We start from the raw sequence: 14,706 nt of genomic DNA on the forward strand, positions 1-14,706 counted from the left end.
GAATTAAGTCTAATATAGTCAGTAGAGACCTAGTCGACCTCAGTCCTACGTCTACACTGCTGTTTATATTATTCCAATGCACAGAGCCTATTGGGAATATAGGAACTACACTGCAAAGTGAGAAGGGAGCGTGAATCTTGTGAGGGACTCCTAGGTGCGGGAAGATGTGTTGCAGTGTTTTGATTGTGATTAAGCTTGAATTAACTACCTTTCCCACATGTGCATTAATTGACAGCTTGGCGTCCATGGTAATTCCAAGGATTCGGACCTCCTAAATATTGTTTTTACAGTGGCCCTAGGTCCTCAGGCCAGGTTCAGAGAGAGTCAGGTTTCCAGTCACCACAAGAGTATTTTTTCTTTGATCAATTTGAGGCAGCTCCATGCCATTCATTGGTCAACAGATGGGAGGCGACTGTAGAGTTTTGATGATCAAGTGTCACATTCCTGCCTAGTAGGGCCCAGTGTGGTATATCCCAGATATGACCAGAGGGACACCATCTCATATGATAAGATTCAGCACACTTATCACACAAGGTTGCCAGTAAGACATAGTATGACCAGTAGGACACCATGTCCTATAAAATGATACATCGTTCGCTTATCACATGTTCGTTCACATATACACGGAGATCGACATTTTGAAAAAAGCCTGGGCTTTGCTTGGCCTTCGTATCCTGCTGATGTCCCCAAAGAATAAAATCACCCCCAAGCAAGTCTTCCAAGGTAGAGTCTTTTCACCAACTATGTGAGACATTTACCAGGAAGTGGACACTGCTGCTGCCTGCACTCCCTCAAGCCTTTCTCTCCTGCCATCTCCCTAATACTCTTGCCTTTTCCATCTATACCCTGCCCTATCTTCCTCTGTGGGTGATGAATTCACAAAGGTAAACTTACATTTTTCTATAATTTTACTACTTTAGGTTATCACAAAGGAAAATTTTGACACAAAGTCTAACTTTACTAGTAGAAACTTACCTTTGTGAATACCGAAAAAAAGTAAACTTACACAAAAATATAGGTGTACCTTTGTGAAACTGGCCCTCTATCTTTCTGGACCAGAGCAAAGAACTCAAGACTGATGCTAAGAACTAGTGAAGCCATGTTTTGGGAACTTCCTTGGAAGAAAAGGAGGGACTACTGGCCAGTTTCTGAAGAGGAGCAGACATCTGACCAGTAGGATAGAGAGCAAGGTCCAGCTGCCTGAGGCCATCTTCAGGGAGCCAGCAACCCAGAAGTCCTAAAGACCCCGCAGCCACAACAAGGCCAAGAACATTTGAGTGAAGAGAAGATTGAGGGCTTGCTAAAAGGTATTCCATGCCTGCATGTCTGGTGTACCTGCATGTCTGGTGTACCTGCATCATCCCAACCCTCTCAGTCATGGACTGTCTGGCCAGCCGGGCAATCCCCCGGAGGCTGGAACCCCAGGAGGCTGGAGCCCCAGGAGGCTGGAGCTCCAGGAGGCTGGTTTTTACACTTTGAGGCCGGTTTCTGCCTCCAGGAGTGATGGTGCATGTTACGAGATCCCGGCAGCAGCTTGAAAGAGTTAGTCTGGTTCTAGCGCACATTAGCACGTCTGCACATGGGAGGTGAATTTATCAGTTTTGCCAGGGCTTTTTAAAGTTCTGTCTGGCCCTGATCTCAGTACTTTCCATGACTATAGGAGTTTGTTTCTACCCTCCCTGCTCTAGGGTCCACAGAGTTTCCCCTCTCAACTTTGGGCCATACAGCAGTTTCCTGTATGAAGGCGGTCACTGTAGTCTTAGAACTTGAGATTTTCCATCTAAAGTTTCTGCTTTCCGAGTTACTAGCTACTGAAGGTTAAGTGTGCTCCCTAAATCCCAGTTCCAACTTGTTTTCCTGTGTCCAGTGAAGTCGCTGCTCCCGGACTAGTGGGTGCGGCCACCAACTAAAAGTCTTGACCGTTAAGGAGGGGTTTTGGGATACGCGTCCATGAGGTTTGGTGCTCTCATGGACATACCTTGATTGCTTGCCCCATTAAACCACCCATAGCAGCCCCAGATTGCGGCGAGACCAAGTCCCACGTCTGAGCTCAGTCACGTGCCCCAGGCACAGATTCCCTAGTTCACAGTAGCCCCTTTCACCCATCAAGGATTTGAGCTAATGGACATTCAACACATGAAATATGCGCCTCTGCTTGATCGTTTTGGGTGGTACGTTTTACATTGTGACTGTTTTGCTGGATTCACAACTTCCTATTATCAAATTCACTGAGTTGTCCAGCCTTGAACCCAGGGCTATTGAGAAATCATGTCAGATATCAGAAAAGTGCTATATTATGCTGTCGCCGGGCAACAGTTGCCCCACACATCTGTTCCGAAGACGTCCCAAATTTAACCTCCCTTTTTTGTTACCTGTAAATAAAATACCTATTGTGTTTTCACAGGTACAGCTGTGAGTACTGCCTTGTGTGGTGGGTACCTCCTACTGGAGTAAGTCTGGCTGCTCAACCACGTTACTCTTATGTAGTCAGTAGCCCAAGGGCAGCACCTAGCCATCCAACCGGAGCATCTTGGTACCCGAGATTGATCCAGCGCGGCTCTCTAGCAACCTTTACTACTCATTTCACCTAACTCAGATATAACCACTATTCACTCATCGGTGGGGCCCATTGCACCGTGAGTCACTCACATACATCCACATTACATCTGAATCAGTGATAAAGAAGTGGAGCTGCTGGTTAGCGGGGTACCTAGGTCTATGCTTTATGCATTATATACATTTATAGAATCTTTTATACATGTGCTAACCTATTACCTGGAGAACTCTACACCAAGGCACTCCACTATCTGGTCAATAGATCATCTTGTAGAAGTTAGTTGAAGGAGACTAAGACCAGCTTAATCATAGTAATCCACATAAAACATTAACTTTATTCTGTCATGACATTTAATTTAAATAAAATAACTCTAGTTAATTTTAAAATAAGCTTTATCTATTCATTTAGGAAAAGGGAATTAGTTTATTCAGACAAGAAATAATTTAGCCATTTATTTAGTACATGTTAAAAAGAAATGGAATGGAAATAATATGACCTAACTCTGCCATAAAACAGATGCACAAGTCTCAAACTGCCTCTATCCTCCTTCAAGCTTAAAAATAAAATCTGCGTTCAGTCATCTCCATTGCTCCAAAGTTAAAGTCCAACAATATTTCAAAGTCTCGAGCACCATAAAATAGTTCAGACCGACAGCATGTCGTGGTGCAAAGTAAAATTCAGGAGCAAGCTTTTATACCCTTTTCGAACAAGCTCTTTTATACTCTTTTTCTCTAGCTATCTAACTAAATGTGAAACTTTTAGGGTCCACAACTTATTCTGATTGGTCCATCAATGGGATGACAACGATCCCCACATCCATCCTTGGTAGAACCAGTTTTTCAAAATATGCGCAGTCATTTCGTCCGTTCCCATGTATGTCATCTCAGTTTCTTTTTTACACTTTGTCCTTCAGTTCATTCCTTACATCGCTTTTCCGTTCCCAACTGCAAAACAACTCTTGGCATCCTCTTGCACTCCTGGGTCAAGCTGACCGTGACATCACCCGCTGGACGTACCAGGCTCTCCGCTGACTTGGATATTCACTATTGCGCAGGCGGAAAGACTCTCAGTCAGCAGCCATTTATTACCGCTAGGCCACACAATCCTCAATGAGAACTAGTGCGAAAACAAACAACAGAGTGTTAAAATATAGAAATACAGTTTTTTCTGTTCACCTCCCACCATTCTAAATTCACCCATTAGTAAGTTACCTAGCAGAAGCAGGCATGTAGCTTTTTATACTTAACTAATGTACTTGTTGGAAATGGGATCCCCGGCTGGCCTGGGCTTTCACCAAAGTCAGTCAGAGACCACCACTCCCAAGTCAGGGCAAGGGAGTTACACGCCAAGATAACCCCTGCTCACCCTCTAGGTAACGTGGCGCGAGCAGCAAGGCTAAACTTGGAGGCGATGTAAGTTAAGTATTTGCGCACGCACCCCAGTAACAACACCCAAAGGCCCACCACAAAGGAAACTCCACACAAGGTTATATGAAAATAGCCTTTGTATTATAATAAATATACATCAGATAAATCACACATATTGTTACACTGTGCCAACAGGCACGGGCGGAATTTACAAGGGATTATGTACAGGACAGGGCCACCTGGACCACTGTCAAGGGTATGCACTTTTAGAAGTAACACTTTCAGAAAAAGCACTTTAGAAAGTAAAATCACTGTAGCACACAATATAAAATTAGAGCACACAACCAGTAATCACTGGTAACAGGACCTCACTAGCACCACCTGCGCTAGGAGGACAACAACCACCTAAGTATCACCATACCTGTACGGGTGTAAGAACATAACATGATCCAATGCATAACATTCATTCAGAGGTATAAGGGAGGAAAACACATGATGCATCAACAATACATTCAGAGGTGCAGAAAATGAACAATTGCGCCAAACTCACATAAGTCACCACCTGTGACTGTCCCTAGGCCAACTGGCCTCTCTAGGGCTAGGACGCCCTGTGTCCCAAAGTCAGGGGGCCTAAACGTGGCAGTTGCCCTCACGGGGGACCCAGGAACAACTGGAGAACCTCTCGGGGCTCAAAGAACAAGAGATGGCGCCTCGAGCCTCGCAGGCTCGTAAATCAAATGAGCCCTCGAGCCTCTCAGGGCTTCTTACAAAGAGGAAAATGCCCCCAGAGCCTCTCTGGGCTCGCCAACACGATTGTGGCACGTTGGGGTCCCTCCTCGGGGGACTCTGCACAAAGGGGGGTTGGGAGCCTCGCAGGCTCACGACCAAAGAACTGGCCTCGGTGGAGTCCCTCACGGGGGACTCGGGACAAAGGTGAATGCCCCCGGAGCCTCTCGGCTCCCACAAAGTAATGCTGCGCCCGTTGGAGCGGCCCCCTCCCAACGGGGCCGCTTGTAGAACAACAAAGAACCCGCCCCGCACTCACCGGGTCCTCGCTGGTGCTGCGGGGGCAGGAACACTGCTGGCACACCTCTCCGGGCGGCGCGGGGCTCCTCGTCCCTCGTGGCACCTCGAACACGGCCGGCAGCGTCTCTGCTCTGCTGCTCGGCTGCGGGGGCGGGACTTCCGGTTCGCCTCTCCCGGGCCGCGCAGCGATTGGCCAGCCGACCCAGCACTTCCGGGTCGCGGTATGCAGCGCGGCGGCCCGGCGGGGGCTACACACACTCCTGGGCTGCGGCGGTGAACACAAGGCAACGCCGGGTGGGCGGCGGCTCTTGATTCTCAAAGGAAACGGGCAAAATAAAGTGGCAATGAGCGGGGTGGCACCCGCGCCGCTAGATCACCACACGGGGCGACCAGATGCCGGGTGGGCACCGGCGAAGGGCACCCAAAGCGCTAGCAGCGCTATCACAGGAAAGGCGCTCCCCAACGCCACAGGACCAAATAAAGCGCTCACAGCGCTAGGAGCAAATAAAGCGCTCTCAAGCGCTAGGCAATGAATCTCAGCGCTCCCCAGCGCTGAAGGGCAGAGAGCAGCGTTCTCAGTGCTTTAGGCACAGCACAAGCTCCAGCAGGGGCTGGAGGCAGGCAGGGGGGGGCAAGGCTGGGCCAGAGCAAGCACGCTGGGTCTCCAGGCAGGGAGACAGTCCAAGTGGTGGTCCTCCTGGCCCCAGCAGCAGCAACAGCCCCCTCTGGCAGGATCCAAAAGCAGAACAACTTCTGTGGGGACACAGCCCCATTTTTATACAGTACATTCCTTTGTCTAAGGGTGCAGGGTGGGGGAAAACCAGTTGCAGCTGGCTTGGGAGCCCCCTTGATGGCCCAACCACCCCTTTCTTTCACTGGGGAGGCTAGGGTCGTTAGACACACCACAGGGGGGCGGAGCCAGCATTGTGTGGGGAAAACCCAGCCCATCCAGGACACAGGTGCACTCCTCCCACACATCACTCATGCTGATCTCACACTCACCACCGGGCAGACCCATCCAGACTTCCTGGAGCCTGGCATGCCAGCCAGCTCCAGCCAATCACGCTCCAGCACCCTTACTGCACACATATCTCAATGTCCAGAAGTAGCACTTCTCTTCTAGACACATACAAGCCACACATACCATCGTGCAGCATTCACTCTCACGAGTTCACACATAGCAAACTCGAGCCTGCACTCCCCACGCATAAGGAACTACCAGGGACACACACATTCCCCATGCATTCCTATGGGAGGGCAGGCCAGCCATACTACACGCACGCACTTTACTCTGGGACCCAGGGTAAAAGTGCGCAGAGACCCAAAAATCACTAACCCAGGGTCACAAATAAAAGCAAAAAGTCTAGGGGTGAACGTGCCCTACGGGCCAAGTCCAACACTACTTATTTTCTTTTTGCCACGATAAGACATACATGTTTATAAAGCAAAAAAACATGCTGTTTTCATACTTTAGCACTATATTAATATGACTATGTTCACAATTATTAACTAATTAATTTTCACAAATAGCAGTTCATACCCACATGTAATTTTATGTCTAAGTGTAATTTTGGTGGTTAGTTATTCAAGCTTCACACGATTAAATTGGTTATGGTTATAAGAGTATGACTTCACAAGGGGTACACAACATTTTTTATCTCACCCCTGCTCCATCAAGATCACATGACACCAGAGTTGAATGACATCATCCCCCATACAATACTGCCGCCCAGCCATTGGCTACCTCAAGCCTCCTGAGAAAGGCCTCCCCTGTGGGTCCAGATTAACCCTTGCTCTTCCAGTGCAGGCGGGAACAGTCACTCCTGCACTTCACAGACTGATGATAGTTCCACAAAACGCTTTGGTTTCTAGGGTGCCGTTCCATGTCGCCTGGCTGCGAGCAGAGGACAGGATGTACTCTGGCTGTGCAAGGCCCATTGCTTAATTTGTAAACCAGTAAGTGCCAGGGCCCTCGTCAGGAGGACACTGCAGCTTGCACCACACATTGCCCATTGCCTGCACCGCCAATGACTGCACCAACACAACTACTGGCATGAGCACTTCTACTAGTGTAACAATTCAGACTGTTGCAGACCCACAAAGGTATAATAAGGGCGTGTGCGACAGCTATTAGTCGTTTTTAATCTATATTGAATTAACAAACAAATGCTGGTATGCTCATCTCTGAATTAGGCAAACAGCGCCACCCAGTGGCAGTCTGACATAAGTGCTGGTGTTGACAATTAAGTGCCGGTGCAGAGCACCGGAAACCACTGCCTCAAATTAAGCACTGGCCGACCACTTCACTTCTTTTTTTGCATTTTGGGGGTGTAGCGTCTTCGGGACTAAGATCTCCAGTCCCTGAGCAGAGCCCACCAACCTACCCTGATTAGCTTCCGTTTGCGGTCAGAGGGCTGCATACAAACTCCAGTCGCTGTGCACTGCCCTCTTCGTTGCTGGGAGCTCCGGTCACCTCCATGCACTGCAGTCTCACAAGGAGCAGTGGAAAGGTCTCCTGTTACCATCAAACCTTCTGAACATCCTTACTATAGGTAAATCTCTGCACATACCACATGGGGTACAGAAGCAGGATATAGCCAGGGCCACTGGGATTATGCAGCAGGGGAGGGCCAAAGTATGCAGTAGCATAGTGTAAATTAGGCGGCAACAAATGGCAAATCATGCAGCACTTTAAGACCGTATTACTTCATTATTTTGTCATTTTTACACTGTTTGGGTGTTGGTTGCACCTCATTAGTACCAGTGTAACCCTAAATATAACAGTAAGCATCTAGAAAGGTGACCAGTCAACCTATGCAAATGGCCTTCCACGGCGCAGGAACAAGTGTTGCTGTGTTTTAGTAACATTTGAACTATTTGAGTTAGAAACTTTGTTAAATCTGCAGATTATGCAGCAAATTATAGATTATGTGGCAAATGAGGCAAATCTATAAGGATGCGCAAAAAGGCAGCGACCACACAATCGAATAATGCCAGTGACCCTGGGTATAGCACTGGGGCAGGATATTGATTCAGAGTATGTGCCCATTCATAGGCCCCGCCCACTGCTTGCTGGCACTGAGGCCACACCCCTCTGAGGCCAAGACTGCACCCTTCCCCCACCCCCTTCTCAGAGTCTGGCCCGGGTCAGGGAAGCCTGTGGCACAGCCCTGCAGACGGCTGTTTACTGAGGCTCTTCTTTCCCAGCTGAACCCAGCACAATGGGGCCGCTTCCGGCCTCATCCCCAGGCGGGCCGGCTAACAATGCGGGGCCCCGAGGAAGGAGGTAAAAACCTGAAGGAGGCGCCAGAAAAGGCTCCGAGTGCGAAGAGAACAAAGGGATGAACACAAGAAAGTCCGCATGAACAACAATTAAAACCAAGCTAAACAACCACCCAAAGGAACAGCTCTCCCGTCAGCGTTGAAGGGCCCAACCTCAATTTACCATAATTTTAAAGGAAAGACTGTTTCTTGGCGCGCACGCTTCGCCAGTCCCACATTTCGAGAGAACTGAGACAGGCGCCTCGAAGGCCGGGCTGGCTCCTTGCTGAGCGCTTTGGGCCGTCGCCCCTGTGGCGGAGCTGGCTCCTTGGTGAGTGCTTTGGATCGACGCCCCTGTGGCAGGGCTGGCTCCTTGGTGAGCGCTTTGGGCCGATGCCCCTGTGGCAGGGCTGGCTCCTTGGTGAGCGCTTTGGGCCGACGCCCCTGTGGCAGGGCTGGCTCCTTGGTGAGCGCTTTGGGCCGACGCCCCTGTGGCAGGGCTGGCTCCTTGGTGAGCGCTTTGGGCCGACACCCTTATGGCAGGGCTGGCTCCTTGGTGAGCGCTTTGGATCGACGCCCCTGTGGCAGGACTGGCTCCTTGGTGAGCGCTTTGGGCCGAAGCCCCTGTGGCAGGGCTGGCTCCTTGGTGAGCGCTTTGGGCCGATGCCCCTGTGGCAGGGCTGGCTCCTTGTTGAGCGCTTTGGGCTGACACCCCTGTGGCAGGCAGGGCTGGCTCCTTGGTGAGCGCTTTGGGCCGACGCCCCTGTGGCAGGCAGGGCTGGCTCCTTGGTGAGCGCTTTGGGCCGACGCCCCTGTGGCAGGCAGGGCTGGCTCCTTGGTGAGCACTTTGGGCCGACGCCCCTGTGGCAGGCAGGGCTGGCTCCTTGGTGAGCGCTTTGGGCCGACGCCCCTGTGGCAGCGCTCGCTCCTTGGTGAGCGCTTTGGGCTGACGCCCCTGTGGCAGGGCTGGCTCCTTGGTGAGCGCTTTGGGCCGACGCCCGTGTGGCAGCGCTGGCTCCTTGCTGAGCGCTTTGTGCTGACGCCCCTGTGGAAGGGCTGGCTCCTTGGTGAGCGCTTTGGGCCGACGCCCCTGTGGCAGCGCTGGCTCCTTGGTGAGCGCTTTGGGCTGACGCCCCTGTGGCAGCGCTGGCTCCTTGGTGAGCGCTTTGGGCCGACGCCCCTGTGGCAGGGCTGGCTCCATGGTGAGCGCTTTGGGCTGACACCCCTGTGGCAGGCAGGGCTGGCTCCTTGGTGAGCGCTTTGGGCTGACACCCCTGTGGCAGGGCTGGCTCCTTCGTGAGCGCTTTGGGCCGACGCCCCTGTGGCAGGGCTGCCTCATTGGTGAGCGCTTTGGGCCGACGCCCCTGTGGCAGGGCTGGCTCCTTGGTGAGCGCTTTGGGCCGATGCCCCTGTGGCAGGGCTGGCTCCTTGGTGAGCGCTTTGGATCGACGCCCCTGTGGCAGGGCTGGCTCCTTGGTGAGCGCTTTGGATCGACGCCCCTGTGGCAGGGCTGGCTCCTTGGTGAGCGCTTTGGGCCGACGCCCCTGTGGCAGGGCTGGCTCCTTGGTGAGCGCTTTGGGCCGACGCCCCTGTGGCAGGGCTGGCTCCTTGGTGAGCGCTTTGGGCCGACACCCCTATGGCAGGGCTGGCTCCTTGGTGAGCGCTTTGGATCGACGCCCCTGTGGCAGGGCTGGCTCCTTGGTGAGCGCTTTGGGCCGACGGCCCTGTGGCAGGACTGGCTCCTTGGTGAGCGCTTTGGATCGACGCCCCTGTGGCAGGACTGGCTCCTTGGTGAGCGCTTTGGGCCGACGCCCCTATGGCAGGGCTGGCTCCTTGGTGAGCGCTGTGGATCGACGCCCCTGTGGCAGGGCTGGCTCCTTGGTGAGCGCTTTGGGCCGACGCCCCTGTGGCAGGGCTGGCTCCTTGTTGAGCGCTTTGGGCTGACACCCCTGTGGCAGGCAGGGCTGGCTCCTTGGTGAGCGCTTTGGGCCGATGCCCCTGTGGCAGGGCTGGCTCCTTGGTGAGCACTTTGGGCCGACGCCCCTGTGGCAGGCAGGGCTGGCTCCTTGGTGAGCGCTTTGGGCCGACGCCCCTGTGGCAGCGCTCGCGCCTTGGTGAGCGCTTTGGGCTGACGCCCCTGTGGCAGGGCTGGCTCCTTGGTGAGCGCTTTGGGCCGACGCCCCTGTGGCAGCGCTGGCTCCTTGCTGAGCGCTTTGGGCCGACGCCCCTGTGGCAGCGCTGGCTCCTTGGTGAGCGCTTTGGGCCGACGCCCCTGTGGCAGCGCTGGCTCCTTGGTGAGCGCTTTGGGCTGACGCCCCTGTGGCAGCGCTGGCTCCTTGGTGAGCGCTTTGGGCCAACGCCCCTGTGGCAGGGCTGGCTCCTTGTTGAGTGCTTTGGGCTGACACCCCTGTGGCAGGCAGGGCTGGCTCCTTGGTGAGCGCTTTGGGCTGACACCCCTGTGGCAGGGCTGGCTCCTTCGTGAGCGCTTTGGGCCGACGCCCCTGTGGCAGGGCTGCCTCATTGGTGAGCGCTTTGGGCCGACGCCCCTGTGGCAGGCAGGGCTGGCTCCTTGGTGAGCGCTTTGGGCCGACGCCTCTGTGGCAGGGCTGGCTCCTTGGTGAGCACTTTGGGCCGACGCCCCTGTGGCAGGGCTGGCTCCTTGGTGAGCGCTTTGGATCGACGCCCCTGTGGCAGGGCTGGCTCCTTGGTGAGTGCTTTGGATCGACGCCCCTGTGGCAGGGCTGGCTCCTTGGTGAGCGCTTTGGGCCTACGCCCCTGTGGCAGGGCTGGCTCCTTGGTGAGCGCTTTGGGCCGACACCACTATGGCAGGGCTGGCTCCTTGGTGAGCGCTTTGGATCGACGCCCCTGTGGCAGGGCTGGCTCCTTGGTGAGCGCTTTGGGCCGACGCCCCTGTGGCAGGACTGGCTCCTTGGTGAGCGCTTTGGGCCGACGCCCCTGTGGCAGGGCTGGCTCCTTGTTGAGCGCTTTGGGCTGACACCCCTGTGGCAGGCAGGGCTGGCTCCTTGGTGAGCGCTTTGGGCCGATGCCCCTGTGGCAGGGCTGGCTCCTTGGTGAGCACTTTGGGCCGACGCCCCTGTGGCAGGCAGGGCTGGCTCCTTGGTGAGCGCTTTGGGCCGACGCCCCTGTGGCAGCGCTGGATCCTTGGTGAGCGCTTTGGGCTGACGCCCCTGTGGCAGGGCTGGCTCCTTGGTGAGCGATTTGGGCCGACGCCCCTGTGGCAGCGCTGGCTCCTTGGTGAGCGCTTTGGGCCGACGCCCCTGTGGCAGGGCTGGCTCCTTAGTGAGCGCTTTGGGCCGACGCCCCTGTGGCAGCGCTGGCTCCTTGGTGAGCGCTTTGGGCTGACGCCCCTGTGGCAGCGCTGGCTCCTTGGTGAGCGCTTTGGGCCGACGCCCCTGTGGCAGGGCTGGCTCCTTGTTGAGCGCTTTGGGCTGACACCCCTGTGGCAGGCAGGGCTGGCTCCTTGGTGAGCGCTTTGGGCTGACACCCCTGTGGCAGGGCTGGCTCCTTCGTGAGCGCTTTGGGCCGACGCCCCTGTGGCAGGGCTGCCTCATTGGTGAGCGCTTTGGGCCGACGCCCCTGTGGCAGGCAGGGCTGGCTCCTTGGTGAGCGCTTTGGGCCGACGCCCCTGTGGCAGGGCTGGCTGCTTGGTGAGCGCTTTGGGCCGATGCCCCTGTGGCAAGGCTGGCTCCTTGGTGAGCGCTTTGGGCCGACGCCCCTGTGGCAGGGTGCAGACAGGCTCATGGGCAGGCAGTGAGCGAGGCTGCCCACACCGTGCACAACTCTAAAACCTGCCCCTCCAGGAGCGCATGCAGCCTGCTCAGACAAAAACAACACTTAAACATTGGCAAAGCCAATAGCGCCACCTTTTAAAAGTGGTAGCTGACTTTCTGGCTTTGCCAGTGTATGCTGTAGATGCTGACAAGTTATTAAACAAGCATTTGCAATGCAAAAGGTTTCGCATTTGCGAGAGTTTGATCTATTGGCATTGTAATGACACTGCCTTTTATTTATGTGTTTTGAAAACCTGCATGTGGTGCGTAAACACGCACTCTGTACTTATAGCTGTTGCTTACGAGAAGCAAGGCTGGCAGTAACTGCACCTCTTGCTGCCAGCCTTGCTTCTCGTAAGCAAGGACTAGAAGTACAAAGTGTGTGCTTATGCACCGCATGCAGGTTTTCAAAACACATAAATAAAAGGTGTTATTAGTTACAATGTAAATAGCTCAAACTCTTGCAATTGTATGATCTATTGCATTGCAAATTCTTGTTTTGCTTTGATGTGACGTTGACCTATTTTTGGGTACGCTGTTTGATGTGTAATATGCAGGCCCATCTTCTCGATTAATGTTCTTGCGTTTTCTGCCTTTTGCTGCTCAAACTGTTTCTAAGTGAAAATGGTGGGTTTCTCGGTTGAAGAAATCAAACTGCTCCCTGACTTCAGAACAAAACGCTCATCAGTACAAGCCAACTGTGTTATTGCTGTGATCAGATTTGAGTATTTCTCAATATGCAAACATTAAACCCCTGATAAGAGTACATTTTGATTTTTTTACAGACCGCATGTGTAACAGGCAGACCTGCTTTCTTGAAATATAGCTTTGTATGTACCCAAGGCCTTTTACTAATGAATGTTCTGTAAACAAAGTACTAAATGTAAAAAAACTATCTGGCTGGTGTACTTGCATGACATTGGTGCGAGCTCTTGGACTTGACTTGTTGTCTTTGTAATACTGGAAAATGGAGCTGTGCACAGAAGATTAGAAATGATGGGTTAAGGGAGAGTGTCAATTCAAGGTCAGTGGTGAGGGGGACATGGTATTTCTTGTAATTCCCAATCTAAGATTTGTGGTTGATCTAGGGGTAGTCAGGGAGAGACCAGCCTGGTCTGAATGAATGCACTGAGCAGATTTAAAGCGTGGGGTGGAAGGGGAGCTTTCGAGGAACAAGCCTGCAAGCAGGCTTTATTAAAATGTGTGATCGGTTTCAAGATGTGCTGGGTGGGGCCAAGATTTGGTGCAGTGTTATAATAAATGGTTTCAACAAAGGGGGACTGGATTAGGACAATATTTTACGGGGTCCATTGTACTGGTCCAGAAACTAGTAGCACAAGAAGGGTACATGGTTCCCCGGGAAGAGTGGTAGAAAGAAGGAGTGTGTGTGCGAGTAAGAGGGGGGAATCCCCCAGTTGGAACTAAAACCCTCACACACCCAGCAAGCTAGGTGTCATGCTTCATCATATGGGTTCTGCTCCTCGTCAGACTGGCGCTGCAATGTCTGACAGGCTCCCGAAACCGGGGCTCTTTATCGGAGATCTTTTGTTCCGGCCATATGGTGCATGCGTGTGAGAGGGCAAGGGGAGTGTGGTCGTGGCGTGAAAGTGAAGTTGAAAAAGGTGAGTCAATCCACAGTCTAGTTTATTCTCGTGGTAGACTCCCTTGTTTAAAAGGGGTGAGAGGGGAGCTAAAATGCCCCGGAACTATCCGAGCAATGTTAACTGCTACCCTCAAGTATGGTCAACATGTTTCATGACTGATGGCAATTCTTCAGGACCTCAACAGATAGTACCACACAGTGACAATTTATAATGGTGAAGGAACAAAACTTGCAATTGGGGTATACAACCTTCTATTGGTCAGTTATACCGGGGTGCAGGCCAATAGGTCCTGCTGCAGTGTTGTAACACCAGATGATTCCCTGAGGTACCTCGCAGTCTGCTCCCGTGGGACCGGCTAGGAAGGTATGCTACCTTATCGGCATCCGGTCCTGACCGATGCACCTACCCCACGGTCGGCGTCCGAGGCTGGACGCAGAGCAGCTCCCCTCTCACCCCTTTTAAACAAGGGAGTCTACCACGAGAATAAACTAGACTGTGGATTGACTCACCTTTTTTAACTTCACTTTCACGCCACAACCACACTCCCCTTGCCCTCTCACACGCATGCACCATATGGCCGGAACAAAAGATCTCCGATAAAGAGCCCCGGTTTCGGGAGCCCGTCAGACATTGCAGCGCCAGTCTGACGAGGAGCAGAACCCATATGATGAAGCATGACACCTAGCTTGCTGGGTGTGTGAGGGTTTTAGTTCCAACTGGGGGATTCCCCCCTCTTACTCGCACACACACTCCTTCTTTCTACCACTCTTCCCGGGGAACCTTGTACCCTTCTTGTGCTACTAATTATAATAAATGGCCCAAGTTGAAAGATAAGACGACATAATTGTGCCCACATGTGAGTCTCGCACAGAGGTTTACCTTTTTGGGGATCTTTATTGAAATGAATGAACAGTTTGTTTATCGGATGTGGTCGTAGTTCCCACCTACATTGCATTACCTGTTAACAGTGACTGGTTAGCTGTAAACAGTGGCGACCAGCCAGCCATCTAGGAGTGCGTAAATGTATTGGATACCATCAGTTACCAGAGATTAAATGACAGGACATTCACAGGCCGTGCTGTGGGCTGAATGACAGCGGA

General features: G+C 53.0%; 1 long non-coding RNA gene across 1 annotated transcript in view; it reads right to left on the reverse strand.

Moving 5' to 3' along the window:
- Nucleotides 1–2,871: 2,871 nt before the first annotated feature.
- LOC144792926 (uncharacterized) overlaps nt 2,872–14,706 on the reverse strand; it is a 54,660-nt gene continuing 42,825 nt past the window's right edge. Inside the window, exon 3 of the long non-coding RNA XR_013602639.1 lies at nt 2,872–3,673. This is a non-coding gene — a long non-coding RNA (uncharacterized LOC144792926). The remainder of the gene's footprint in view (nt 3,674–14,706) is intronic.

The sequence above is a fragment of the Lissotriton helveticus genome, chromosome 11 (assembly GCF_964261635.1).
Source record: "Lissotriton helveticus chromosome 11, aLisHel1.1, whole genome shotgun sequence".
NCBI lineage: Eukaryota > Metazoa > Chordata > Amphibia > Caudata > Salamandridae > Lissotriton > Lissotriton helveticus.